The following is a 27,496-nucleotide window of genomic DNA, read 5'->3' on the forward strand; positions in this document are numbered from 1 at the left end:
GGTAATAATGTATATATATTCATGGTTAAAAGTCCCCTGAAGATGAAAACATTCTCTGCAACTTTTCCAAATATTAAGTTTTTCTTAATATCTCCAAAACAGTTTTGATGGAGTTGAGCCCTTCTTCCACTTTCAATGCATGCAATCCAAATACATGTATGTATTACTTGGATATATGCAAAGGTTACCGAAACAGGTTACGAAAACATGAGGTCACACAACTGAGACAGCACAGGATTGCACTCCTTTGCCCAGTTGTTTCTGGCCTATAACTTGACTGATTTTTCCTGTAACCACTTTGCACTTTCTATAACCTGCTTTTTCCATTACATCTACTTGGATTGAACCCCCTTGTATTCACAGCATGCTAATTGAGTACATTGTCTATATATTGAAATGTGAGAAACCCTCAAGAGACAGGACATGATGAGCAAGAACTATACACTAATTAAGTTTGGTATTATGTTGCAAATGTTAAGTTAATTTATTAATAATTAAACATTTGTACGCGCAAATGGTTCAAACTAGTAAATAAAATAAATCGATATTAGCCTGAAAATATTTTAATAAAATTAGACAAAAAAATAGCGAGAAATATAAAATATCACTTGCTCATATGGTTCGTTTTATAACCATAATGGCTGCACTGACAAAGTAATTAGCAGATTAGTGACGTCTGTACATGTCAATTTAAATCAACGTCTTATTTGAAATTAAAATACAATAACCACCTCTATACGGTATTTTCATGACAAGCATGAACAGTTCAGTTGACATACATATGTATCATCTTAACAAATTTCTATTATTTTTGCTTGATTTTATTTTCCATCCATATTTAAAGGCCCATTCAGTGATTTGCTCATCCGGACGATAGTAAAAATCATGAAAATTCAGATTTTGGTATCTTTGTCATTATCATAGATGTGCTAACATAGTCTGCTAATGGTTCAGCGGAAAGCCGTGTATTTAAAGGCACTGTGTTCCCAAACACATTGTGCAACTCCATCTGAAATTTCCGTGATCCTAGTCTGACAGATTGTACCATTTTCACCATGCGATGGCGTGCTAACATACGACTTTTTTGTTGTTGTTGATAAATGGTTTATGGAATGATGTGGGGCCGCAGTGGTCAGCGACAACCTGTAAAGTGTGCTGAGGCTTGTTGATCAACGTCTAGGCGTTGTGCCTGTGCATAGCGCACTATAAATCACTGCGGTTTTTTTTAACGCCCAATGGGCGGGCTTACATAGACTGAACTTAGCTATTTACATGAATCTGTAATTTGCACACTGACATACATACTATACATTAGCTACATGTATTTGAATGGGCTCGAACTTCGTCAATACTGCTGTTTTCTTCGTTTTTGGCCAAATGTTTCATTTCAAAAATACCAGATGACAATTTGACTGACTTATTCTTCATATTTAAGCAATTTATAAACAATTTTAATGTTTTTACACTTGCGCTGGGATCACTGAATGGGACTTTAATATGATACGACCTTTTACTTTCAATAATAACATATGTTATGGCGTCATTCCTGATCATAATTTCCTTTCTATATAAGGCAATTTTGGAATTCATGATATGAAAAAATTAATGTTCAGTCATCTGCCATTATAAATGCGAAACAAGGTTTGGTTATACATGTGGCTTAGCTTAGTTTAGCACCAGAGGATGATTTAAGCACTTCCCAGCAAGTCTTGCGGTTAGCACAGCTGTGTGAGTGAACATGACACCACTGCCCGCCCACTGCATACACACGTGCATGGTTAAATTTGAATTTGGACAGATATATTTACAATAAAAACACCTTCAAAAAGTTGGTCGATTTCACATTTTATGTTATCTACAGAAGGTGTGAATTATCCTTCATGCATACATCACTTTAAATCTGAAATCGACCAAGTAATAATGACACACGGGCAATTCTAAAACAACATCTTTTGCACAGAGTTCAATGGGATTTGAAAAGTAAAGTGGCAGTTGAAACTCTAGTGATAACACTTTTACAGTGCATGATGGGGCTTCCTTAAATCATCCTCTGGTTTAGCACTCCACACAGAAATAATACGGTTAGAATAGGACACTTGATATTAAGCGAGAACTCATAAAAGCAGATGGTGTAGCCGGTCTTTATAGCTGATCTGTAAGTTTCTGTAACTATACTGCGCCAATAAAGTATCCTTACATTTAGAAAAATAATCACAATTTCCAAACTGAACAATATTGGAGTAAATTTGTTTTTTCAATAGATGCACTATCTAATCCTGCACATTATGACACCACATTGAATCCAGTGTGACTTCAAAAAGTAAAGTTACATGCATTTGATTAGACGAAGGACCAGTTTTAAAAGTGACAAACTGGCCTATTCAAAACTCCACAGGCCACAAATCTGGTTTGAGAGTGGTGAATGGTTAATTTATGCGTTTGGCTTTATTTAAAACAAAAGGAACAAAAGAAAACTGAAACAAAAGAACTGACAAATAAAATGAAAGTTATGAAAGTACAGAGAAGTAAAAACTGAAATAAAAACTGCTTTAAATAACGCTTCATTGAAGAAACTGTGTTGTCTCTTTGTCGCGCTTGTTGGAATCTTTTTACGCCTTGTATAGGCCAGTTTGTCACTTTTAAAACTGGACATTCGTCTATTCAATTGCTTGTAACTTTACTTCTTGAGGTCACATTGGATTCAATGTGGTGTCATAATGTGCAGGATTAGATAGTGCATATATTAAAAAAACAAATTTACCCAAATATTGTTCAGTTTTGAAATTGTGATTATTTTTCCAAGTGTAAGGATACTTTATTGGCGCAGTATTATTATATACAGCGCAATATACGGTACCGGTTGAGCCGACTGGCGTTCAAATTTAATTTGAAAATATTAAAAAATGATTTTGTCGGTAAATTGCTATAATTATGTAAAGAGAAAAGACAATTATTTATTCTTATGAACATGATGAATACCTTGAAGAAAAAAAAGAAGCAGAAGAAGAAAAGGAAAAGAAAGAAATAATCTGTTAGTCTACTGGTCTACGCCGATTCATTTTTGAAGCCAAACCCCAAAACATTTACGTTTTCGCACAGCCTGTATGGGCCGGGCGTATGGATCGGGAACACTGAGTTGTTCGGGAGGGATGACTGGAAACGTTTTTGAAAAATATCCAAAGTATTGTATATTTATTGTAAAAAGTATATATAGGGCCTACAATGAATGGATTCAACGAATTAAAACAGAGGTATATTTGAAATGGTTTAGAAAAAAAAGAAAAAAAAAGACACAGCCCGGAGGATTATTTAAAAATATACATTCCAACAGCAGTCATGTAAATATCGGAAAATGAATCTGATCCATATGAATCCAGCTAAAGATTCAATTAAGATTAAACTGACATAATCATGATAATGCGTATCGTCATTCAAAGAAGTAAAATAGCACGGCGGGCACTCGCCTTTGGAAATGACCTGGGTGTGAGGACAGCGATTCAAAACTTTTGGTAAGAGATTTGCCGCCATAAAAGTGTGTGGGGAAGTCTCAGTCAGAGTTGGCCTGGTCAACGATCTTGGCCTGGTCAACGATCTTTCCCTTGCAAAAGTTCGGGGCAAAAGTACCTATACCGTTAAGTATTTTAATATTGTTGCTAAAGGTACCCATACCCTTAAGTATCAAAGTGTTAATATATCAACGTGTTGCTCACAAAATTGACGTGTAAAAGGTATGCATTGGGGTAATACAAGTTACAGACCTTGCTTGGTAGAACCTAGAATCCATTTAAAAAATGTTTTCCACCAGGTTTTAACTAGCATTTGAGATAGCAAGTCTCATTGCATTCTATTGAAAAGACGTATGTTTGAATCTATTGAAAAGACGTTTTTTTAAACTGGCACATGGTTACACTGTAAATCCATTGCTGTAACACTTTTTAAACACGTAAGGCGTTGTTATTTGTTATTATTATCTACATGTACCTTTTCAGAGAAAGGTTTCATATTTTGAAACCTATGCTTATACACATGACCAAATCCACAAAATGTCAACACCGTCCCTTTAGTTTACAAGTTACCACACTCTGCACTGATTTTAGGGGCTTCTCCCACCGAAAGACCCCGAGACAGCCCAAGATTGCACTCATTTGTCCAGTTTTTTCTGGCCTCTATTGTAACTTGACTGATTTTTTCCTGTAACCACTTTGCACTCTTTATAACATGCTTTTTCCATTATATCTACTTGGATTGAACCCCTTGTATTCACAGCATGCTATCAATTGAGTATTGTCTATATTGAAATGTTAGAAATCCTCACGAGACAGGACATGATGAGCAAGAACTATACACTAATTAAGTTTGGTATTATGTTGCAAATGTTAAGTTAATTTATTAATAATTCAACATTTGTACGCGCAAATGGTTCAAACTAGTAAATGAGATTAATCGATATAAGGCTGAATATATTTTAATAAAATTAGACAAAAAATAGCGAGAAATAAAAAATATCACTTGCTCAAATGGTTCGTTGTATAACCATAATGGCTGCACTGACAAAGTAATTAGCAGATTACTTACGTCTGTTACATGTCAATCAGTCAATTTAAATCAACTTCTTATTTGAAATTAAAATACAATAACCACCTCTATATACATGTCAATTTAAATCAACTTCTTATTTGAAATTAAAATACAATAACCACCTCTATATTCATGACAAGCATGAACAGTTCAGTTAGGCTCTCATGTCCCATCCCAGAAAAAATACTGTACAAACGTTGCCGTCCGAGCCTCGCCCTTAACATTTTTTTAATGGATTCTGGGTTCTACCAAGCAAGGTCTCAATTTGTATTACCTCGATGCATACCTTTACATGTCAATTTTGTGAGCAACACTTTGATACTTTAAATATTTTGAGCAACAATTTGATACTTACCAGTATTGGTACCTGTGAAGAGGAATAATCGTTGACCAGGCCAACTCTGGCCAGGGAGGTAACCAACGTTGGTTCTTCTATACCAGCCAATACTATGTAGATTTGGGCATGTCCTTACACATCCAATTTGCTTTTACATAGTTGGACTTCCATTATCATGATATATGTTAGCTTATGTTTTGCCATAAAATATTGAGTCCTCTTGCAGGCCTAAGTCAAATTTCAATATTTTTAATATGGGTTTACCTTTGAATGAAAGTCAAATTTAAATGCTTATTACATGTAAATGCTTTGTGCAGAATATTAAATGAGCTGTTACAGATGTTGAGCTGAAAATATGCTGCAACATGGAAGTAGGGGCTCTATCTATATACAGCAAAATGAATAGACGTCGAAAAGAACCGAGGTACTACTACATGTAGTCGTAGAGACTGTGCGAGACAGAAAAAGGCAAGGTTGAATGCATATTGCATTCACTTCAGACCGTGTCAACGCAATGTAATACGTATAGTTCGTTGTCCGACAGAGAACCGGTTAACCCTTCAACAACGATAAGCTGCGAATCGCACTAAAAATTATTATTTTTTCCAGGATTTATCAATTTGCAAACGCACAATGCCAGCCTTTTACGCACGTATTAGCTCCGTCGATGCTTGCTTAAATTTGATTTAATTCTGTGGTTTTTCTGATTAACCTCATAAATTTGAACGCCAGTCGGCTCCAAGACGCTTCGGAAACTATGCTAAAAGGCCGGCTACGCCATCTGCTTTTATATGGTGTCGCATTTATCGAGTGTCCTATTTTAACCGTATATTTATGTACTGAAGTGCTGTACTTCTTTTGAACTAACCAAACCTTCTTCATCTTTATTTACTCTGTGAAAGAATACATTGAGAACGTTACCACCCAAGCCCTTGAGTCATTTGAGCCCAGGCTATCCTTACTGTTTACACCAAGTCTTCATTTCTGATGCAAATATCTAAGGTAGATAGCAGGGGTACTGGATGGTAAAATCAAACACGGTATAGCTACAATGTCTGTAAAAAGGGCTTTGGATTGGGAAAAAGAGAGAGGCTGACTTTATTCTGTTCTATATAGGCCTATAAACAGTACCAACAATAACAAGTTTAAGGACAACAACAAGTTTAATGATGTGGGCAAAACCAGCCACCGGTGATTTCATTTGGGGGGGGGGTAGGCTAGGCTTATATTTGCACAGGAATGAAAAGAAATATTTTAAACAACTGAAAACAATTTTAAACAATAACAAGTTGTTCAAGCCTCACTTAACTCGTTTTTAACCATCGTTTAAACTATTTTCTTGCTCTATACGACAATTTGGCACTATAAACCAGCGTAACATACAAATTGAATGCAAAATACGATACATTTATCATATTAAACATGAAATTAATCAAATCAAATAAATCATAATATAAATCAACTGTTGGTCCACAATATTAATATGCCACATCTGAAGTACATGTAGGCCTAAATTAGGTAGGTAGGGATTTTTTTAAAACTTTTAAAGCTGTAAATTGCGTTTGATAAAGGCCTTGAAACTTTTTTAATTTTTTATTTATTTATCTATTTTTTAAGATGGTCTAGGGTCGGGGCTACTTTTAGGGTCTATCGGGTTACGCCAATCAAACAATTTGATAGTATGGTCATTTTAATATCATGTTTATCGCAGCTGATTTGTAAATGTTTTCCGAAGCCTAAAGATAGCGAAATGGTTTTTTATGACACATTCAAGCACCAAACACATATGGTTGCAGGGACCTTTTATTTGTTGACTCATTTGTTCAAAACCGTTTTAGTCACATTTATGTGATTACCTGCAACAGCTTTGCTGTGTAATATCAAGTCCGACCTACATGTAAAATATCGACGTACAAATGTGACTAGTGTATTGACTTGACTTGCATGCTTTCTAAATAATCGAATTCAGCACACCTTCAAAATCAATAGGAAAATATACCATATATTTACTCTATTGGCATTGTGCACGTACTAAGTACTACACGTTGAGAATAGAAACCTTCGGGAATAAAGAAAATGACGAGAGCATGAGCTTGACTCGTATTTATTCCGGGTTTCAATTCCGTTCCCGATTCCGTTACTCTTCGTTTGGTAAGTACCGTTTAGGGCCTAATCATTCCATTACTAGTACATGACTAATGCATGTAAATAGCCTATATCATTATAATAATTATAGTCCACGGTTGTTTGGTAAAGAAGTTGACATTATTATCTTTTTCAGTGACATGACATGACTTAGTGAAAATGATGAGTTAGTGTCACATGCGCATCCAACACTGTTTTAGACACCGTCTGGACGAATTGCCTTTAGTTTCTTTGTTTAACCGGTTATCATCTTGGTATTTTTTGGCATATTGATATACCGTAGCTTGCAGTGTTTTAGACAATATCTTTTCGTCCTCATAGATGCGCCGTCATATATACAACATTTAACGAATTGTCCAAAACACAGTGACTTAACTCAAAATATGAATGAATATATATGTGACGTGTCATGGCAAAAGGAGACACTTTTGGGCAGGTTATCAATTTTGAGGTTTTTACATATCTTAAATATAGAGATATTTTGCTCCACAACGCCGTTTTCCCCAATGAAATCGGACATTCCTAAGCGAAGATATTGAGTTCGTAAGTTATGGTATTATAAAATTGAAAATTGAGATATCGGCCTTTAAAAATATTATTGACAATGTTGAGAGTAGGAATTACATTGAAAAATGTCTCAAAAATACCAGATGCCAGTTATATTCCGGTCTGAAACTATCAGACAATATTTTTAACAATAATAACATCACAAATTTACAACAAACCTAAATTGTGAAAAAATCACCCCTGAGCAGATCTTTGGCTATTTCTCCATTTACGATCGTGCCCAAAAGTGTCTCCTTTAAGTCCTTTTGACATGACACATCACATATACTTGACTACGTACACCAGTAGCTACATTCCGCTATCTTTAAGGACCACTATATTGAGGGTGGTGCATGTGAAATCGTCAATTGGGTGTCAAAATGTGAAAACAACAAAAAAGTGATCAAATGGGGTTGGAATTTATTTTTTTATTTATAACAATTCTGTCAGAGACCAGGCGAGAATCCAATAGTGCTAATGTAAAGGATGGCCTAAATACAAAAAAAAAAAAAAAAAAAAGGATTGAGTTGTGACAAAAGGAGTGTGTTGCATAAATTTATGTTGTGTGGGATTGTTTTCGTTTTTGTTGTGTGGGGAGTGGAGCGTGCATGGAAGGGAGGGTTTCTATGGAGTTGTGGTGTTTGTGTGATGAGAAAGGGTTGAGTTGGGGACGCAAAGGGTTTAAGGAGATGAGTGTTGTATTCAGTTATTTTCACATTTAACATGTTACTCAATCATTTTAATGTTTTATTTTAAATACCTTCATTATATTGTAAATTATTTTGGTCTAATACCATTTCGTCTAATTCCCGTTTTGTCTATATTCAATTGGTATATTACCAGAAATGCTAATTGCTACTTGCTAATAATCTTATAGCCTATTGTCCATTTAGTCTAATATTGTTTGGTCTAATAACCAGTATGCCTACTATTTATACCGTAATGATTCGCCTAATGGCGCTATGGAGTCACTTGACATGAGTAGAATTTTAGGCACTGCCCTCCCGTAAAATTCCCACCAGCAAATAAGGACACGGAACCTAAATTCTTGTTGGGATTTCAGAGGAGGGAACTCTCTATTTACACATGAAATGTACCCGTACCCCAAGGCAAAGGAACCCAAGTGCGCCATTAGGCGAATCTGTACGGTATAGTCTAATAACTATTTGGTCTAATATTTTTAATAACCATTTCGTCTCATAACCCTTCGGTCTAATAACCGTTAAGTCCAATACTCGTATGGTCTAATAGTTTAAAACAATTTATTACTGTTTATGAAACCCCGAGAGCAGTGGTGTCCTCCTTAAAACACAGTGACCTCGGACTATAACCTCACAATGGGTAACTAGTAGGCCCCCTACTAGCGTTATTGCGCCTATGCAGCCTCACTGTGCTCACACGTGCTATTAGACCAATCGGTTATAATAGACCTATTGGTTAGCCCTCACACGTGCTATTAGACCAATCGGTTAGTAGGCCAATTGGTTAGTAGACTAAGTTCTTGTTAGACTATTATTGACCAAATGAGTATTAGACCAAATGGCAATTAGATTTATTGGTTATAGACCAAATGGTTATAGACTAGTGAGAAACATCCCACCGTCGCGTCCTTCATCATATGGGTGTCTATCGTTAGAGTAGAGTAGTAGTCCGTTAAAAAATGTCAGTATGGTGCAGTCAATGTCTGTGCTGACGAAACTAAGTTGGACGTGGACAACTATGTCAGTTAGACTAAATGGTTTTAGACTTATTGGTTATTAGACTAAATCGTTTTTGGACCAAACGGTTATCGGACCAAATGGTTATTGGACCAAATGGCTATAGGACCAAGTGGATACAGATACAAGTGGGTTTAGATGAAATGGATGTACATGTAGACGAAATGGATATTACATTATTAGACGAAATTGTATTAGACCAAATGGCAAATCACCCTCCAATGAAACCCTCCCCTCATGCTCCACCCTTGCTTTACTATGTGGTGCACCACATAGTAAAACAATATCACCAAACATAATTGCAAGCATGTAGGCCTATTACACATCCCTTTCTCCACAACTCAACACTTTCGCATCCCACAAACACCCCCCCCCCCCATCTCCAATGAAACCCTACCCTCATGCTCCACCCTCCCCACATAGCAAAACAATTCCACCAAACATAATTGCACATACGTAATACACACTTCAAAATCCTAACGAAAACCCCTATTCTTCTCATCCCACAGACACCCTTCCCCTCAAGCTGCCCTAAAGCTGAAACCCCTTATCTTCCTTCCTCTCTCAAACAAAAATCAAAATGCCTCCAGCCATCTCAACACAATATATCCCACCACTCACATCAGTAAATAATTCAGAACTAGCTAGAACACACTGATCACTGATGGTTAAGAACCTTAGCGAGGTAAGGAACGGGACTGTTACTATATCTGTTGGTTCTTGCGACATTGTAAGTGCTGGATGCAAATGCAATAAACTTTTCAGTTTGGCCTGAGTATTTTGCTCGAGCCTGATCTCATCAGAACCCAAGCGTGTATTCACCCGGGCCGACTGTTTAAACAAACAAACAAACAAGCAAGCAAACAAACAAACAAACACACCCCACAACCCCCACACACCCCAACAAACAAACCACCCAACACATGCTGGACTTTGAGGCTACATTTTTGTGCAATCGCACAATGGACTGAAAGTGATTTCAGCATACTTATCGAGTTTAGTGGCATTTTAATATCCATAATTTACATAAACATGTAATCAGTTTCTTATAGTGCTCTTTCTTTTTTCATTTCTTCTTACAGGGCACCCCCTGTCACCATGGTAACTGATGCCTTGACTGCTTTGTTCTACCTCATCTGTGCTGTACAGATTACACAGCAAAATCCAAACATCTCACCATTGTCCCAGAACACGTCTTATGGCCCCATGATACGAATCAACACTGGACGAATTATGGGCAAAACACAGACTGTCCTCAATAAAAGAGTAAATGCATTTCTCGGAATTCCGTACGCGGAATCAACTGAAGGTGAAAGACGATTCAAAAAACCAATTCGGAAAGAACCATGGCCGAGTGATAAAATTTTTAATGCTACAGCCTATGGAGATGGATGCTGGCAGATTCCTGATAATGCTTTTGAAGGATTTCGAGGAACTGAAGATTGGAACCCTAATGTGCGTCTACACGAGGACTGCCTAAATCTGAACGTGTGGGTACCCGTCGAACCAAAACCAAAAAAAAGCTCCTGTATTGGTTTGGATTTACGGCGGGAGCTTTTGGTACGGAGTCGCATCGTTGGAAGTATATGATGGCAAGTTTTTAGCAGCAGAGGAAAATCTTATAATTGTATCAATGAATTATCGTGTAGGCGCATTTGGCTTCTTAGCAACGGGTACAGATGGCGCACCTGGCAATCAAGGACTTTACGATCAAGCCCTTGCTCTTGAGTGGGTGCAAGAGAATATAGCAGCTTTCGGTGGAGACCCTGAACAAGTAACCCTCTTTTCTGAAAGTGCCGGTGCTGCTAGTGTTTCTTTTCACATGCTTTCTCCAGTATCAAATTCATTATTTAAAAGAGCTGCTCTTCAGAGCGCCGGTCCAACAAGTCCTTGGGCGTATTACACGAAAGATGAAGGCTTAAAAAGGGCCAAACTTCTAGCTGAGAGCCTTGATTGTTTGGAAGACACTAATGGTACCGAGTTACCGATATCTGAAATGTTAAATTGTTTACGACAACTCGATCCAACTGATATACTGGCTTCATCGTGGGTTACATGGCGATTTTTAGATTTTCCGTGGCGTCCCGTCTACGATGGTACATTCCTGCCCGAAGATCCGAGGCTTGCCTTGGAAAAAAAAGCTTTCAAAGAGTGTGACTTGCTAATTGGCAGTAATACTAACGAAGGATTTTTCTTCATAATATATGAGGTACAAGCTATTCAAAAAGATCACATGAACTCCAGCTTATTGACTTACAGCACCTATATAGAATCATTGAAGCATTGTTTCTCAAATCTTAACTCATTTGGTCTAGAGGCTATTGCCTTTCAATATAGACCGTGGTTATCTCCAAATGATGGAGCCAAATTAAGAGACGCTGTTGATTATGCAGTGGGCGATTTCGCCTTTACCTGTCCATCAGTAGACTTAGCACAAGCGTATGCAAAGGCTGATAATCGTGTGTACTATTACAGATTTACTGAAAGGGCTTCAAACAGTCCATTTCCAGATTGGATGGGCGTCCTACATGGAGATGAGATTGCATATATTTTTGGCATCCCCTTGGATGATGAACGAGCGTATCCCTTTAGCAAAAAAGAGAAACGTCTAAGTAGAAAACTTATGAAATATTGGGGCAACTTTGCCAGAACCGGGTAAGTTATTGATTGAAATAACCATGTATACTGATACTATAACATGTAGAGCAATACTTTACCCAGCAAACACTGTTATAACGTTTGACAGAAAACGTTTCAATATCGGGTTATATAAAGGGTATAAAACGTTTGTAAAAACCTGACGCCAAACATTCCAACATAATGTTATTAATTTGTTGACGAAATGTTTTGCAAAAATTGTTTGTTTTGCAATAACATTTTGAGAACATTTGAGAAATGTTGTGTCGCAGTGTTTTTTCATATTAAACGTTTTAAAAATGTTTTCATGACCTTTATAATTATATAAACATCTACCAAAAAGTAACTACCCCTTTAAATAATTGCCATACTCCGAAACCGTTGGTTGTATGCCAAATTTAATATGCAGTCGAAGCAGAATGTATTTTTGCGCATTATGACCGCCTCCAATGGTCCCAATATTGATGTTGCAGCGTACATTTTAAAGATGGTAACCCAAGATTGAAAGTTGCAGCAAAGTCCTAAGTTGCCTTGTATTCAGTATCCATTGAAGGAAATCTTATCAGCTTTCATTGATTATTCTTTTTGTTTCATGCATCAAAACATGTGATAATCAGTAACAATTGTCATTATTCACATCAGTGATCATTATTCACACAATGTCAAATTGAAACATGGCTATTTCAATATTGTTTTCTGACTATACCAAGGTCCTAAATGGCCTACAATTGCAAGTTGTCCTTTCAGTGGTAAAGTTAGATTCAAAATTTACTGATTGGGAGGTGTTCGCAACAGATGTAACCCTTGGTCTTCCACTTCTTGTGACCTTCTTAGTCACAGAATACATTGAACTTGTAAGGTTTTAATTTGGGATTAAGTAAACAATGACCACTGTCCACTGCTCATGCTGATGTGAATAATGATATTTTGGTGGGCCAGTGGCACCACAGATATTGGAACACCCTACTTACTTACTAACTAACTTACTTACTGAGTAACCATTTCGTCTTAAATGGGCATATCTTCAAATGCAGTTGCATACTGTGATATACACCCAAATAATATCACAGGTATTGGGGTAATAGGACTTGTTCTTGTAATACTATACCATACAATAGTATGTTGTCAGTTTGAAGATTAAAATCGGATTAATATTAAGAGATATTAGGAAAAGGGTAAAATTTTAAATTTATATTCCGTTAATTAATTAATACTAATTAGTTCAATTTTAAATTAATAATTAAATGAAAACCAGGGGTCTAGTACTCCTAAAAGTGAAGTGTGCACTTAGCTTGGCCCACCAATTTGCGGTGCAATAACCGCTCTTGTTTATTGATTATTGCATGTTTTGACCCCCTCCAAATTACGAAACAAGAAGATTAATCCAATGAGCGCCCAAAACATTTTCTTCCACGGACAAGGCAATAGGACTTTGCTGCAACTTTCAAATCTTGAGTTACTTTCATTTAAATGTACGCTGCGACAGCAATATTGGGACCAGTGCAACAAATGAGATGCCAAAATGCGCAAAAATAAATTCTGCTTGCTTCGACTGCATGTTCCAAATTTGGCATACAATCAACCATTTAGGAATAATGACTTTATTTAAAGGGGGTAATTACTTTTTGGTAGATGTTTACAACTCGACATTTAAATGTTGTTGAAACGTTTTGAACAGAACCAACACGAGTTTATGACACATTTATGAAGGTATAGGATTGTGAAAAACACAATTTCTTGTCGTGAATTATATATAAAACCAAAGTTGTCCGCAACTACAAAGACTTGCCATAAGTCCAACGACCACACCAATTTGTAAATTATGCCTTATTCCTTATACATGCTCTTGTGTGGCAACACCAACAACCCGTTGATGATGTGATGATGATGACGACGACAGTGATGATGCTCATTTTTTAAACAGCAACAATCATAACAGATGAGTGTCATTTTATTCCACAGGGATCCAAATAAAGCCAATCCAGGTGATTCTCCCTCCGAGGACTGGCCTGAATTTACGATGGACAACCAAGAATACCTAATATTGAATGAAAGTTTGGTGGATGGTATTACAAATACTGGTGTTGGGGTCAAACCATTAGAATGTGCTTTCTGGAGGGACTACCAGCCAAAATTACAAACACAAACAGGTAGGTACAACGGACTGAAACCTTTATTCATCTATTGTGTACGATTTGAGCGCTGACATAATTGGAATAACTTATAGTACGTGTAAGAATTGCCTGTTAGTGATAGACGGTATGCCAATCTGACTGGTACATACATACGAAGAGCGCCGAGTTAATATCAGCCTAAATATGGATACACCGCGGTCGTTTTCGCAAGCGTAATCATTTACTTTCACTTCGGACCCAACTGTACTTATATATCGCAATATTTATGCAGTATACAGAAAAGCAGCAAACAAAGATTAGACGAATTTCATAGTTCTAGTCTAATTACAACAGCACTTACTGTGGACGTTTCAAAATCTGTCAGATTTCTTTCTCAAGGGTACATGCCACCAAATAGCTTTCCATAGACTTTACGTGCAAAATAGGGGTCACGTTTTAGGCTATAAGTCGAGTTACGTCTTACTTTGAAATATATATTTGATATCATCTTAATCAGAACAAAATGCTGCATAACATATCTGAAAATGACACCATATTTTAGGTCTACTTTTTGAGAAAAATAGCGCTATATAAAAAGGCCCGATTTTCCCGTGTTTACGTCCGACTGCTAACCGCGTTTTGACCTCGTGTGTTCATGCGCTCATCATCGTAAACATCAGTCAAATTTTCGCGTTTTCTGTTCAAATTAGTAGAGATCACATTCACAAGTTCTAGCAAAACACGATTTGCAACATTAAAATTGTTAATATTGTACCGATTTTGCACAATTTTTATGCAAAGTTGGGACTATAGTCGTGATAAACTTTTACCGGAAACCGCTTCACAGGCGGATTTAGTGGCATGCACCCTTGAAGAGGCTAAAACATCGTTTTTAGGCCTTGAAAATGATTTTGTTATCTTTTTCACTGCATTTTAAATTAATTGTAAGAAATTTTGGGTTATTTTCTTTCATACTTTAGACAGGGTGTCGATTTCAAGCACAAGCATGATAGCCGACAATTGCCATTTTTCGTCATTTTGATGCACATGAATGCACAATGGTTGCTGATTTGCTATTTTCATGAAGATATTATTTGATGTTAAGAGTAAACGTTCTTTGAACATCTTTTACAAGTGCATAACTTCAAAATTAAAACATTCTCAGTACCTGCAGAATATTTAAAAAGACAAGAAATGTCAATCAAGTAGGCCTACCCCCCCCCCCTCCGTCACTTTTAACCCGTTTTGTCCAAAAAAGCAAATGTAATGAATGGCTATTTGAAATTGAATATTAATATAAATTAAACTTTGAATGTTATAACAATTTAAAATACTGGACAGTGGTATAAATAAAGCAAACTAGAAACTTAAATATCTTAAATCTAATATTTTATGTAATTTTATTAAAATTGAAGGCCAAAACTTGAATTTAAAAAAAAAAAAAATTGGTTAAAAAATAACAATGAAATTGAAAAACTTCTTTGTAATTTAAACACCAATAAACAATGTTTTTAATATTTTGAAACTCTTCTTAATTCATATCAAAAGGTTTCAAACTTCTACCAAAATCGGAACTTTTATTAAATTGGAAATAAAAGTAGGCCTATTCGCGGCAAACGCACATACAGCGAAAAACCTGGCGGCGTCCATGAACGCGCTTGTTGATGTCCCTCCTCTTTTCTTCGCGTGCATTTTAAATAGATAAAGACGCACGGAAAACGCATGGAATTGCTCCTTAAAGGGTACATGCCACCAAATAGCTTTCCATAGACTTTACGTGCAAAATAGGGTCACGTTTTAGGCTATAAGTCGAGTTACGTCTTACTTTGAAATATATATTTGATATCATCTTAATCAGAACAAAATGCTGCATAACATATCTGAAAATGACACCATATTTTAGGTCTACTTTTTGAGAAAAATAGCGCTATATAAAAAGGCCCGATTTTCCCGTGTTTACGTCCGACTGCTAACCGCGTTTTGACCTCGTGTGTTCATGCGCTCATCATCGTAAACATCAGTCAAATTTTCGCGTTTTCTGTTCAAATTAGTAGAGATCACATTCACAAGTTCTAGCAAAACACGATTTGCAACATTAAAATTGTTAATATTGTACCGATTTTGCACAATTTTTATGCAAAGTTGGGACTATAGTCGTGATAAACTTTTACCGGAAACCGCTTCACAGGCGGATTTAGTGGCATGCACCCTCAACACTGACGTTGTTGTGACGACCTTCCGTTTACAACAACTGGTTGTTGCTCAGCAACGCAGTTGCCAGTTGGTTTCTTCTTCAGAAGATCGTCAAACACGTGAGTTAGGTTGTATTGTCCCTCGTCTCTGTTCATGGTGGGGCACACCACTAAATCAATGCGCCATTTGTGTAACCCTAATGAGTTCCGGTAAAAAACAGAAACTTTTTGAGGTATTTTGGGCTGGTCTGTAGACTTATTAATCAGAAAGAGTGGCGAATTATAGCTTAAATAAAAGTGTAAAGCCTATACATAAATTTGAGTCGCAAAAAAAGTAGCATTTTTATAATTATTGAGAAAATAGGTCCGCGAATTAAAAAATGGCAGAATCGGGTTTGCAGTCTTGAGAGCATGTCAAAAACAGTGAGGGCGCTGTTTGCGGCCTCCTAGCGGGAAAACGAGATGGAAGAACCCCCATACATTGACATATGTTAAACTTTCATCGATTTGCAATCGACTGGTCATCATAAAATATTTTAAAACGAGCCCAAAAGGCCTCAAAATGAGCAAAGAAAACCGGTGTTTTTACACGTGTTTCAATGGGAAGATTATTTAGTGGTGTGCGCCCTTCGAAGGGCCTAGGCGTAAAATCGTGCTCTTGAGAGATTCAGCCAAAATTGAAGTTGGCTTTCGATTAAATTGCGGTTTTTGGTTTATATAGATAGTTTTTATGTTAGTGAATATATTTAATGCGTTTTAGATGCAAGTCGCGCTAAGTTTATTCTCTCAGAGGCCTTCAAAGTTAAAGAAACTGTCAAAATTGTGAGAAAACTAATATTTCTCAGATTTGAAGCAAAATTGTCTTAAGGTGACAAATCGGCACAAGTCTTTAAACCTCTCAAATCTTAATTATTTTATAGGGGGGGGGGTGATTGTTGTAAAATCATTAATATATAGACCTTTGCTATTATGAACCCTAATTTCTTTTCATTTTAAAGCGGTTTTTAGCAGATAAACGGTCTAAAACTATATGTTGAGAATTGGTATTTAATACAAATCTAGGGAAATAAGCACAAATGGTCAAAATGTTGAAAATGTGCTTATTTTTGGCATGCACCATGTATCTTTGATAGGACATTTCTCTTGATGTGGATGTCACAGAGCACTCAAACCTTGAGTGTTTTACTCAAAACATTTTATAGTTCAAGACAAATATAAAAAAATTGGATTTTATGAACATCATTTATTCCTTGAAGGGGGCACACCACTAAATCAATGCGCCATTTGTGTAACCCTAATGAGTTCCGGTAAAAAACAGAAACTTTTTGAGGTATTTTGGGCTGGTCTGTAGACTTATTAATCAGAAAGAGTGGCGAATTATAGCTTAAATAAAAGTGTAAAGCCTATACATAAATTTGAGTCGCCAAAAAAGTAGCATTTTTATAATTATTGAGAAAATAGGTCCGCGAATTAAAAAATGGCAGAATCGGGTTTGCAGTCTTGAGAGCATGTCAAAAACAGTGAGGGCGCTGTTTGCGGCCTCCTAGCGGGAAAACGAGATGGAAGAACCCCATACATTGAAACATATGTTAAACTTTCATCGATTTGCAATCGACTGGTCATCATAAAATATTTTAAAACGAGCCCAAAAGGCCTCAAAATGAGCAAAGAAAACCGGTGTTTTTACACGTGTTTCAATGGGAAGATTATTTAGTGGTGTGCGCCCTGGTGGTGCCTTGGAGAAACAGGGCTGTCCATAGCTGCACCAAATCGCTGCCTGTAAATTCTGTCTCTGAAGGTGAAGTAAGTGGCGGATAATATAAAGTCCAGGGACGAGGGGCAATATAACTTAACTCACGTTTTTGACGATCTTCTGAAGAAGAAACCAACTGACAACCGCGTTACTGAGCAACACCGGGTTGTAAACAGAAGGTCATCACAACAACATCAGTGTTGAGAAAGAAATCTGACAGATTTCGATTTTCGAAACGTCCACAGTAAGTGCTGTTTTAATTGGACAACTATGAAATTCGTCTCTATTTTCATGATTTTCAATAACAGTCTCGATGAACATGTTCAGTAAAGTCAGATTAAGCGGATGAATAATATAAATTTCATAGTGTTGAAACAGATCGTAGTCCAAACGTTGACAACTCTTTGCAATTTGAATTATTTATTTGAAAACCCGAAAACACATCTTTTCTCCACTGAAAACTCACTCACCGATACACCAAAATACACCAATACACCCAAACCGTGGCACATCCCATACACCCTCAACAGGGAGACCCCCCCTGTCTAATCTCTTCGGGAAACTCATCTTAATACTAATTACGGCGTGTCCGTCCGTCCTCTGTCCGCGCGCTATCGCGTGCGCGTGGCTCGCTAACGCGTGCTCGCGGTGCGTATAACGCGAGCTCGCGGTGCGTATCGCGTGTGCGCGGTGCGCTATCGCGTAGTGCTGCGGAGTACCGACGGGCGCAGTGCGAGCATCGGAAAGCATTACAGTGACTCACAGGCCCAGACAAACAAGTATGTCTATGCTCACAGGTGCATCTCAGGCCTATTTTAAAGACATGATTAACATACCCGTTTGCGTTCACATTTCTCCCGATTGAATTGACGGCCTACATCCAGACACTACTAAAATTGGGGCGGATTTTTCGGTCCTCCAATGTGGTTGCAGGACAGGGTTTGGAAGAGGCGAACGATGGGTTTTCAGATTATAGGTTCCGAAGTAAGCGTCACAGCTACAAGATGCCAGTTATATTCCAGTCTGAAACTATCAGACAATATTTTACACATTAATAACATCACAAATTCGCAACAAACCCAAATTGTGAAAAATCTCTCCCGGGCAGATTTTTGGCTATTTCTCCATTTACGATCCTGCCCAAAAGTGTCTCCTTTTGACATGACACGTCACATATATCGTATAGGTCAGGACAAGTATTATAGGTAACGGGCGTTGGGTAATTAGAGATAGGCCTATCACGAGAACCGCCCAACCCGAGAACCGCGAAATCTAGTTACTGTATAATATCAGAGTGATCATGAAATAATTCTCGAACATATATTTGCATATTACTTTTTACAGGTGATATTGACGAAGCTGAAAAACAATGGAAGGAGGAGTTTCATATGTGGAGTAGTACTTACATGGTGAACTGGAAGACAGAATTTGACAATTACGTAACAACCAAAGACGGTAATTCATGCACTCCAAAGCAATGAAAGACGTTTGGTTACGAATCAACAAGGATCAACTAAAATGCGTCTTGGGCGTATCAAAGTTTGCATGGGCGTAGTTGCTTGTAACCAAGAGGTGTATAGACAGGCTAAACAAAAACGGACCAAAAAGATGCTCGCGGTTTGTTTATCACGATTTCTCTAATATTGAGTGTCAAATACTACCAGACTATACGATTTTAAACATATTAAAGAACCGTGGGCATTAAAAGTGTTAAAATATTGCAGTCATTGAATTAATGACTTAGTGAAGCGGCGTTAAAGGGCATCGTCTGCCGGCTTCATCTGCTTGTATCAGGCACACACGTTTAATATTATATAATTATAATGATTTAATTCGAAATCATCAAAAAAATCAGAGACAGGAATGACTTCAAGAACAAGAAGTCAAATCAGCAATCGCGTAGACCGCGTGGAGAAAAATAAGAGCTGATTGTTGGTAGTTTGCCAACACCACCCGGTCTGGAGGAATATTTAGTTCTTCAAACTTTGTATATACCATACAAGACAATTCTTTAGGATAACCAAAAAATGTTTGAAAAATTGACATTTCTCCAATATTATTATTAGGGTTTTATAAAGATGAAGATGCCATTTTTGCGCACTTGTTGTTTTGTGCACAGAATTGCCATATATTTAAGTTGCGAGGAGATGATGTGAGTATTCATAAACATGATAAAGGTATGGCATTGCCGGACACGGAATAAATTTGAGACGAAATATACTCTGTATTTTGTCTTCGTGGTCCGGTTATTCTGTATGTATTCTGCCACAACTCAGATGCAAATTCGTCGTTGTACCGGTCTATTACACCGACGACGCACCGCGCCGTGACGCAACTGAGGTGATGCACCGCGGGGAAAGAACCAACATACGCAGGTTTCAGTCGAGAATGCACGTATATAATGATACGTGGTAGCCTAATTATCGTTGTTGGTAATTTTTTATGAAATTAAACAGAATGACTAAAATGATAAATTTCATCATTATTGGTGATGGTACTGTCTCTCGGATACGGGATTTGCAGGACTATAGTGTTAACCGAAGCGCGGGAATGATGGAGTGGGGCTCTATATGAACTGACTCTATCGAGCACTGTCTACCCGCAAATATAGTTTTATATTTTTTCGGAAATAACGGTTCAGTGCATTTTCCGAAGAAAGGTTGACTATAAAGGTGGCGGATTGCATGTTATAGAATATCAATATAAAAAGTACAAAGACAACATTTTTCTTACTGTATTTGAAAATAATTTCTACGTACACAAGTTGTACAATGTCAAACATATTGACATAATTTTGTTATACTCTTTTGAATATTGTGCTATGTTACAGTCAGTCGTGCCATATTATATACACCAAGACGGCACATATTGTGTTAAGTTTAATATTTGCTTTTGTAACATAAGGGGAGAATTCACTACTTATTGTTCATAAGAATGATTTTTTATCTTTAACATGTATATCCCCTTATATAAGCACTTTGAGCGTTTGAAACAAAATAATGCATTGGAATTTTTCATAAATTCAGCAGAAACAATATACGAGTATATATCTAATAACATTTGGTATACTCTCTTACAATTATCTAAATACATGCTGTATCCAAATGATTGATATACCCTTCAGTTTCCAGTGATTATAGACAAAACGGCCAAACGCCATAAGATCCACCTAATTTGTAGATCAATGTTATAAAAGTCCTAAAACAATAGAGTTATGACAATTTTAAGAGGATCCAGTGTTGCATTTGGAATTAGAACCAGGCTTTTCAATGATGATCAAAATTTATGGGCACAAATCATTTTGATACAACCTGTACCACATTCAACTAAGGCGAATTTGCAAAACCTTCGTAAAGCGAAAGTATTCCAAGCAAAAAAAAAAATTGATACCTTTGTAATCGTTATCATATTATATTCTGCCAAATCCAGAGCATTATTTTGCTTTTCAAAATCGTCAAAATTTTGAGACTGTCATTCAGTATTTTACCGTTGCGTCTTTTTTTCTGCACACAGTTACCATGGTTACTCTGCACAGAAGTGTATCAAATGTATATGAAAGATATATAGCACAATAAATTATATTAAAGAAATGTTCATGTTCATGCATCTAAAATCTTCAAAAATGGCTCTTTCAGTGTTACGTAATTGTTGGACATTTCAAGCGTAGATAGAGGTTTATGTCCATTGGAAATTGACACGGCGTCTAGAAATGTAACGCTTTTCTTGATGTCGGTAAACATGTTTAAAATCAAATATATTACAAATAAACATATTGAAAGCTTTGATCGCTTGTGTTAGGACATATTGACATGTGTTTAGCATTGAAGCATGTTCAAAAATTGGCTTTTAGGTTTTAAACGTGCTTTCAAATCGACTACAACAAGAGAGGTGTTTAATATCTCAGTGTCGTGTCAATCTAAACACTAAGCTCCTGAGTTTTAGCAATCCGTTGCATTGTATTCAGATCAATTCAATATTCTTTATTTTAAACCTTCCGGTATAAAATGTATGCAAGTTTTAATCTTTAAAAGAAACGATTACATGTTTAATTCCTAAAAACCAAGATAATTTATAGCAATGGTTCAAAGAAAGGTATACCAATCATGTATCTGCATTATCATCATTCTGGAATATATTGTAGTTTTGAAAAATAACCATATACTAAAGTTCAATGTCTCCAAATGGAGAGTTTTATTACATGTTTAAGGCCTTCTCCCCTTCCTAAAGAATGTATCCGTGTACGAGTTGATTATTACAATCAAGTACATAATAGTTTATATGTATTTTAAACTGAGGGACCATAGTTAAAGAGAACTGAGGAGTCCGTGAAGTTTTTTTATTTATTTAATATTCTTAAATTATAATATTTATAGCATACAAATACAAGTTAAAATTGTTCCTACTTATTATTATATTATGGTCACATGAATTCAGGTTTATTTTAATAGCTCGTGATGCAGGTTGTGAATCAAATCAGTCTATGTATACTCTCGACTTACGAGTAGTTCCAGGTTTCCATCTGATCCACTCATACGCGACGTAATTTTTAGATGGTTCCTTGAAGCTAGGCAGTGCAATCACATGATTAGAATGATGTGACTTTATGTGATATGACATGTGATTTGACATGGGATGTTGTACTCAGAGGACAGAACAACCTGGATCACGTGTTCATTATCACGTGATTCTACTTCGCAATTGGGTGCACCTGAAGCACTATTTTATCATCAATGTAAAATAAATTGATTGTAGAATTCAACAATGAAAACATGAAATATATGTCACTATTATGTGATCTCAATAATGCCAGCAATATTAAGATATGTACAAGCTGTATCAAAATGATTGGTACCCATCAGTTTTCATCGATAATGGATGAGCCTGGCAGATCAAAATTCAACATAAGATCCAAATAATTTGTAAATTAATTGCAAAAACAAGTCATAAACTATACATTCTGGATATTTCAAATGTATCCAAAAGTGTATTTGGAAGAGGTAGGCTTTTCAATAAACATCAAAATTGATGGGTACCAATCATTTTGATACACCCTGTAGATCTGATATAATTTAGCTAAAGACAATAAGGTCTTGCCAAAATATTGTTTTAAAATCTGTCCTACAAGTTTAGCGATGTAGAATGCATAACTACTTAGAAGTAGAAGTACTTTTCTATAATTATAGTTGTATTTGATACATCATTATTATGAAGATTGACATTAATTGGTATTATATATGATGTCCATGCCAATTAGTCCTTGATTGTATTAGACCTACTGTGATTTGGTATCTACCAAAACATTTATATAAAAACGTATCATTTTTATATGTATTTTGTACATTATATACGGTATAACAATACCTCGTTTTATTGTTTTATTGTTATTGTATGGAATCAACAAGGTATATAATAATTGATATACAAGATGTACCGTACCGGTATCAAATTGTGTTTATATAATGCTAACGTTGGTATTCAGTTCACCACACATGAGAAAAACATGTTTGAATTACAATATAGATGTTTGAATTCAGAAATAGATATTACTAAAACCTCTACTGTGAACATATATTTGTTAGTTAACATAAACCTGTAAATAAGAACTGAGATATAAACAGTCTTTAAGATGTATGAATATGAAATGTTTGTATAATATTTTGTAAATTGTATATGTATAGTGTAATCTTTTCACAAATGAGTTATACAGATTTTAAGATGCGTTCACGCCGGTTGATGACCGGCCATTTGGGTTTTTCAAATGGTTCTACGTGATTGAATTGGTGTATTTTGTATTTAAAAATCGTCATTTATAAGTCATTTATAATCAAAACTTTATATTGAGTAACGATGATATTATGATATCATAATTCGTTTGATTAACTGAATACGCCTATATTATATAGTTGCCTCAAATGCAACTCTTTTCTACAGTTTAAGGGGCCTACATCGTTATTAATGATACCGTTGCGATTGATTATTTCTTGAAATAGTTCTACAAAATATGCCTACAATATCTCACTTTTAGAATAAGCTACACACATGCGTGCATGTGAACAAGCTTGATCACGTGGTATATATATATACGGTACAAGAATGTAATAAACGGGAGGCAATTCTTGTTCTCGAGCTAGGATTGAGACGTAGCTTACGGGCATACTATGTTCTCAAAGGTAGAACCAAAAGCAAAATTCATTCCGAAACTTTTCGCATTAGAAATTTACAACGTAGGCCTACAAAAAAAACCCCACATTAGTTATACTGGAAAATAAAGAGTCCTCCCACAGTTGTTAACATAATTGTTACAAGGAAATTTCTTAGCCTGTAATGCATGTAATATGAATCCAAAGGTAATCCAAGTTTCTTACAGTCAGATAGGAGATAACGCCCGTCAGCACAATATAACAAGTAAATGCCAGTAAGCAATGCATGGTAGAGTCCTGATGTGAATGTCCAGATTTTCGGTTACGAACAGTTATGCATTTCACAAATTTAATTGTTCATAAATAATCAAATTGATACCTTTTGTAACTTTTCAATGGTATAAGCACAATCATCAACGTTTTACGATTTTGTATACTATAGTGTCCCCAAATGATTGAGTCCAATGTTTCAATGATACTCTTTTATATATTGTTACAATTTTTTGGTTGGAAAGCCCTGACAGCAACAATACTTGCGCTCATACAAATAAGATGAGTTTCGCAGAATGACGAATAACAATTTATTATAAACTGAGTTACGCGTGAAATGCTTTATGTGATCATCGATCATCTAAATACATGTAAATGTTTCTCGTCCGGAGGAGCTTAAATATTTACGACTTCTATTTTGCCATATTTTTGACAAATCAATAAATGTTAATTTGACATAATGAGTCGAGGGCGAACCAACTGATGCATCTGTGGAAAATACCATAATGTCAATTAAAAAATCCATTCCCAGCAAACACAAAACGTTTAGAGCATCATTCGCAAAAGGTTAGAAAAGGTTGCTAGAAAACGACTAAATAATGTTTGCAAAAACTATTTTACAATAACATTTTGAAAACATTTTAAAAATATTGTTGCAGTGTGTTTTCATACGAAACGTTTTCATGACCTTCATATAACCCGCTAATGTAATGTTTTTACCAAAAACAAAACCGAAAATATAACCTGTTTAAAACGTTTTTAAAAGTTTTGTGTTTGCTGGGTTGTGTGTCAACTTCAAAACTTGTCTTTGTTATTTATTATTACACTGTAAATAAACGTGTTTATGTTTTTGTAACACTTTTTAAACACATTGATGCATTTATCAAAACAAAATATAGTTAAACTCTTTAATCAAAATATAGATAATATTCACATTTTTGTGAAAACAGATGACATTTTCTTAAACCTTTATTATTACAGATCCAAAATAAAACACCGTCATTCTCTTTTCAAATAATCACACTTTGAAAATAGTATATAGACACACCAAATTGTTATAAACACTACGAATGTGAAAACTTTCCTGTTTAAGATAAACCGACGTGCCCCAGCAAACACAAAACGTTTTCGACATCATTCGCAAAAGGTTATAAAAGGTTGTCAGAAAACGTTTAAATGTCGGGTTATGTAAAGGGTATATTAAGGGTATAAAACGTTTTCATAACATTAAAAATCATTTTTTGATAATCTACTGCTCAGCAAACAAAAAATGTTTTAGAGAAAACGTTTAAATGTCGGGTTATATAAAGGGTATAAAACGTTTTAATAACATTCCAAAAACATTTTTGAAAACTTGATACAAAACATTCTAAACAGAATGTTATTTTGGGGTTGAAAAATATTTTGCGAAAAATGTTTGCCCAAAATATTTGCAATAACGTTTTGAAAACGTTTTCATGACCTTTATATAACCCGACATTTAAATGTTATTAAAACGTTTTGAAAAAAACATTTTAAGAACATTTCTGTGTTTGCTGAGTGCAAATAGTTTAACATAATGTTATTTAAGTGTTGACAAAATATTTGGCAAAAAATGTTTGCAAAAATAGTTTACAATAACATTTTTTGAAAACATTTTAAAAATATTGTTGTAGTGTGTTTTCATACAAAACGTTTTAAAATGTTTTCATGACCTTTATATAACCCGACATTTTAATGTTATTAAAACGTTTTTATGTAAACCAAAAGCCAAAATATAACTTATTAAAAACGTTTAAAAAACGTTCTTGTGTTTGCTGGGTGTATAAGAAAATATACAGTGCAGTCTTTAGAACTTCAACATGGTGATGTGTTTACGTTGTTAGTGTTTATAACGCTTTGCAGTGGCGGCGGAAGCATTACAATTATTTGGGGGGGGGGGGGTCGGCGACGAGCATATTTTGTTCCGGTTTTACTTGGACTTTTTCGCGCGCGTGAAGCGAGCGCAAAATTTAAATTTCAGACCATTTTAGCCCCAATTGAGGTGTGTTTTACTATTTTGTGGGCCAGTGCAATCGAGCTTCACCTGCAAAGTTGTGCAATTTTACCCTATTTGGGCCCAAAACACGATGTTTTTCGTAAAAGGCAAATGTACAGGGCAATTAATCTTTAGAGGGGCCCCCTTACAAAAATTGGAGGGGGGTGCTCCCCCGTCTCCTCCCAGCTTCCGCCGATGTTTTGATGCGCAAACGGGAAGTTCACTTATTTGAAAAGGAAATTATTTTATTTGGAATTTGTGGTAAAACAGAGGAGCAGGCGGGCTTGGATTAGCGACAAAATTTACATATATGCTAACGTGATAACCGGAGTGTGAAGAGAATTACCACTTTATGACTACACTTTAAGATAAAATTGTTGTAATTTTAAGAAAATGTCTCTTTTTGTTGGCAGAACTGTTTCATAAACATTTCTGTAAAATATCGTAAATTACTGTAAGAAATAACAAATCTCTTAAATTGCACAATTGAAATAAAGTATTTGAATATTTTAACGGTTGATGATAGAAATTAATCTAAATAGATTAAAATGGATATTTGACTCTTAGTCTTTTGTAAACTAATTTCACATTCTAATTTGGTACTGTCAGTTGGCATGTGTTGTTGCAAGATTGGAATGAGATATCTAACTTTACAATAGTGAATATTGTCAAATGTTTTTTTAATTGAAAAGGATTTGTCACTAACTTAAGTCGGAAAAAGATTGAAAATTAATTGAAATCATTTAGATTGGATATTCAATAATATTGAAAAAGATTTGTTCCTAACTTCAATTGCTTTAAAAGTGAGAATTGTTCTTTTTGATTGATTAAAAAGATTGAAATTTTACAATATTAGACTGAATATTAGTCAAAAACTATTTGTCCGTAACTGCAATCGGCAAAATATTGAAAAATCAATCTGTTTGAATGAAAATTCAACCGGAAAATTTAAGAGAGGGTTGCACTCCGAAATGTCCGTAAAATTTCAGCGCATTTAAAAAAAAAAATAGTGTAGGGGGTATGCATGATACACAGTTTTGACATTTTGC

General features: G+C 35.6%; 1 pseudogene; it reads left to right on the forward strand.

Moving 5' to 3' along the window:
- The window catches only part of LOC140155630 (cholinesterase-like), a 63,330-nt pseudogene extending 42,344 nt beyond the window's left edge, over window positions 1-20,986 (forward strand).
- Window positions 20,987-27,496: the final 6,510 nt, after the last annotated feature.

This window comes from Amphiura filiformis, chromosome 6, assembly GCF_039555335.1.
Source record: "Amphiura filiformis chromosome 6, Afil_fr2py, whole genome shotgun sequence".
NCBI lineage: Eukaryota > Metazoa > Echinodermata > Ophiuroidea > Amphilepidida > Amphiuridae > Amphiura > Amphiura filiformis.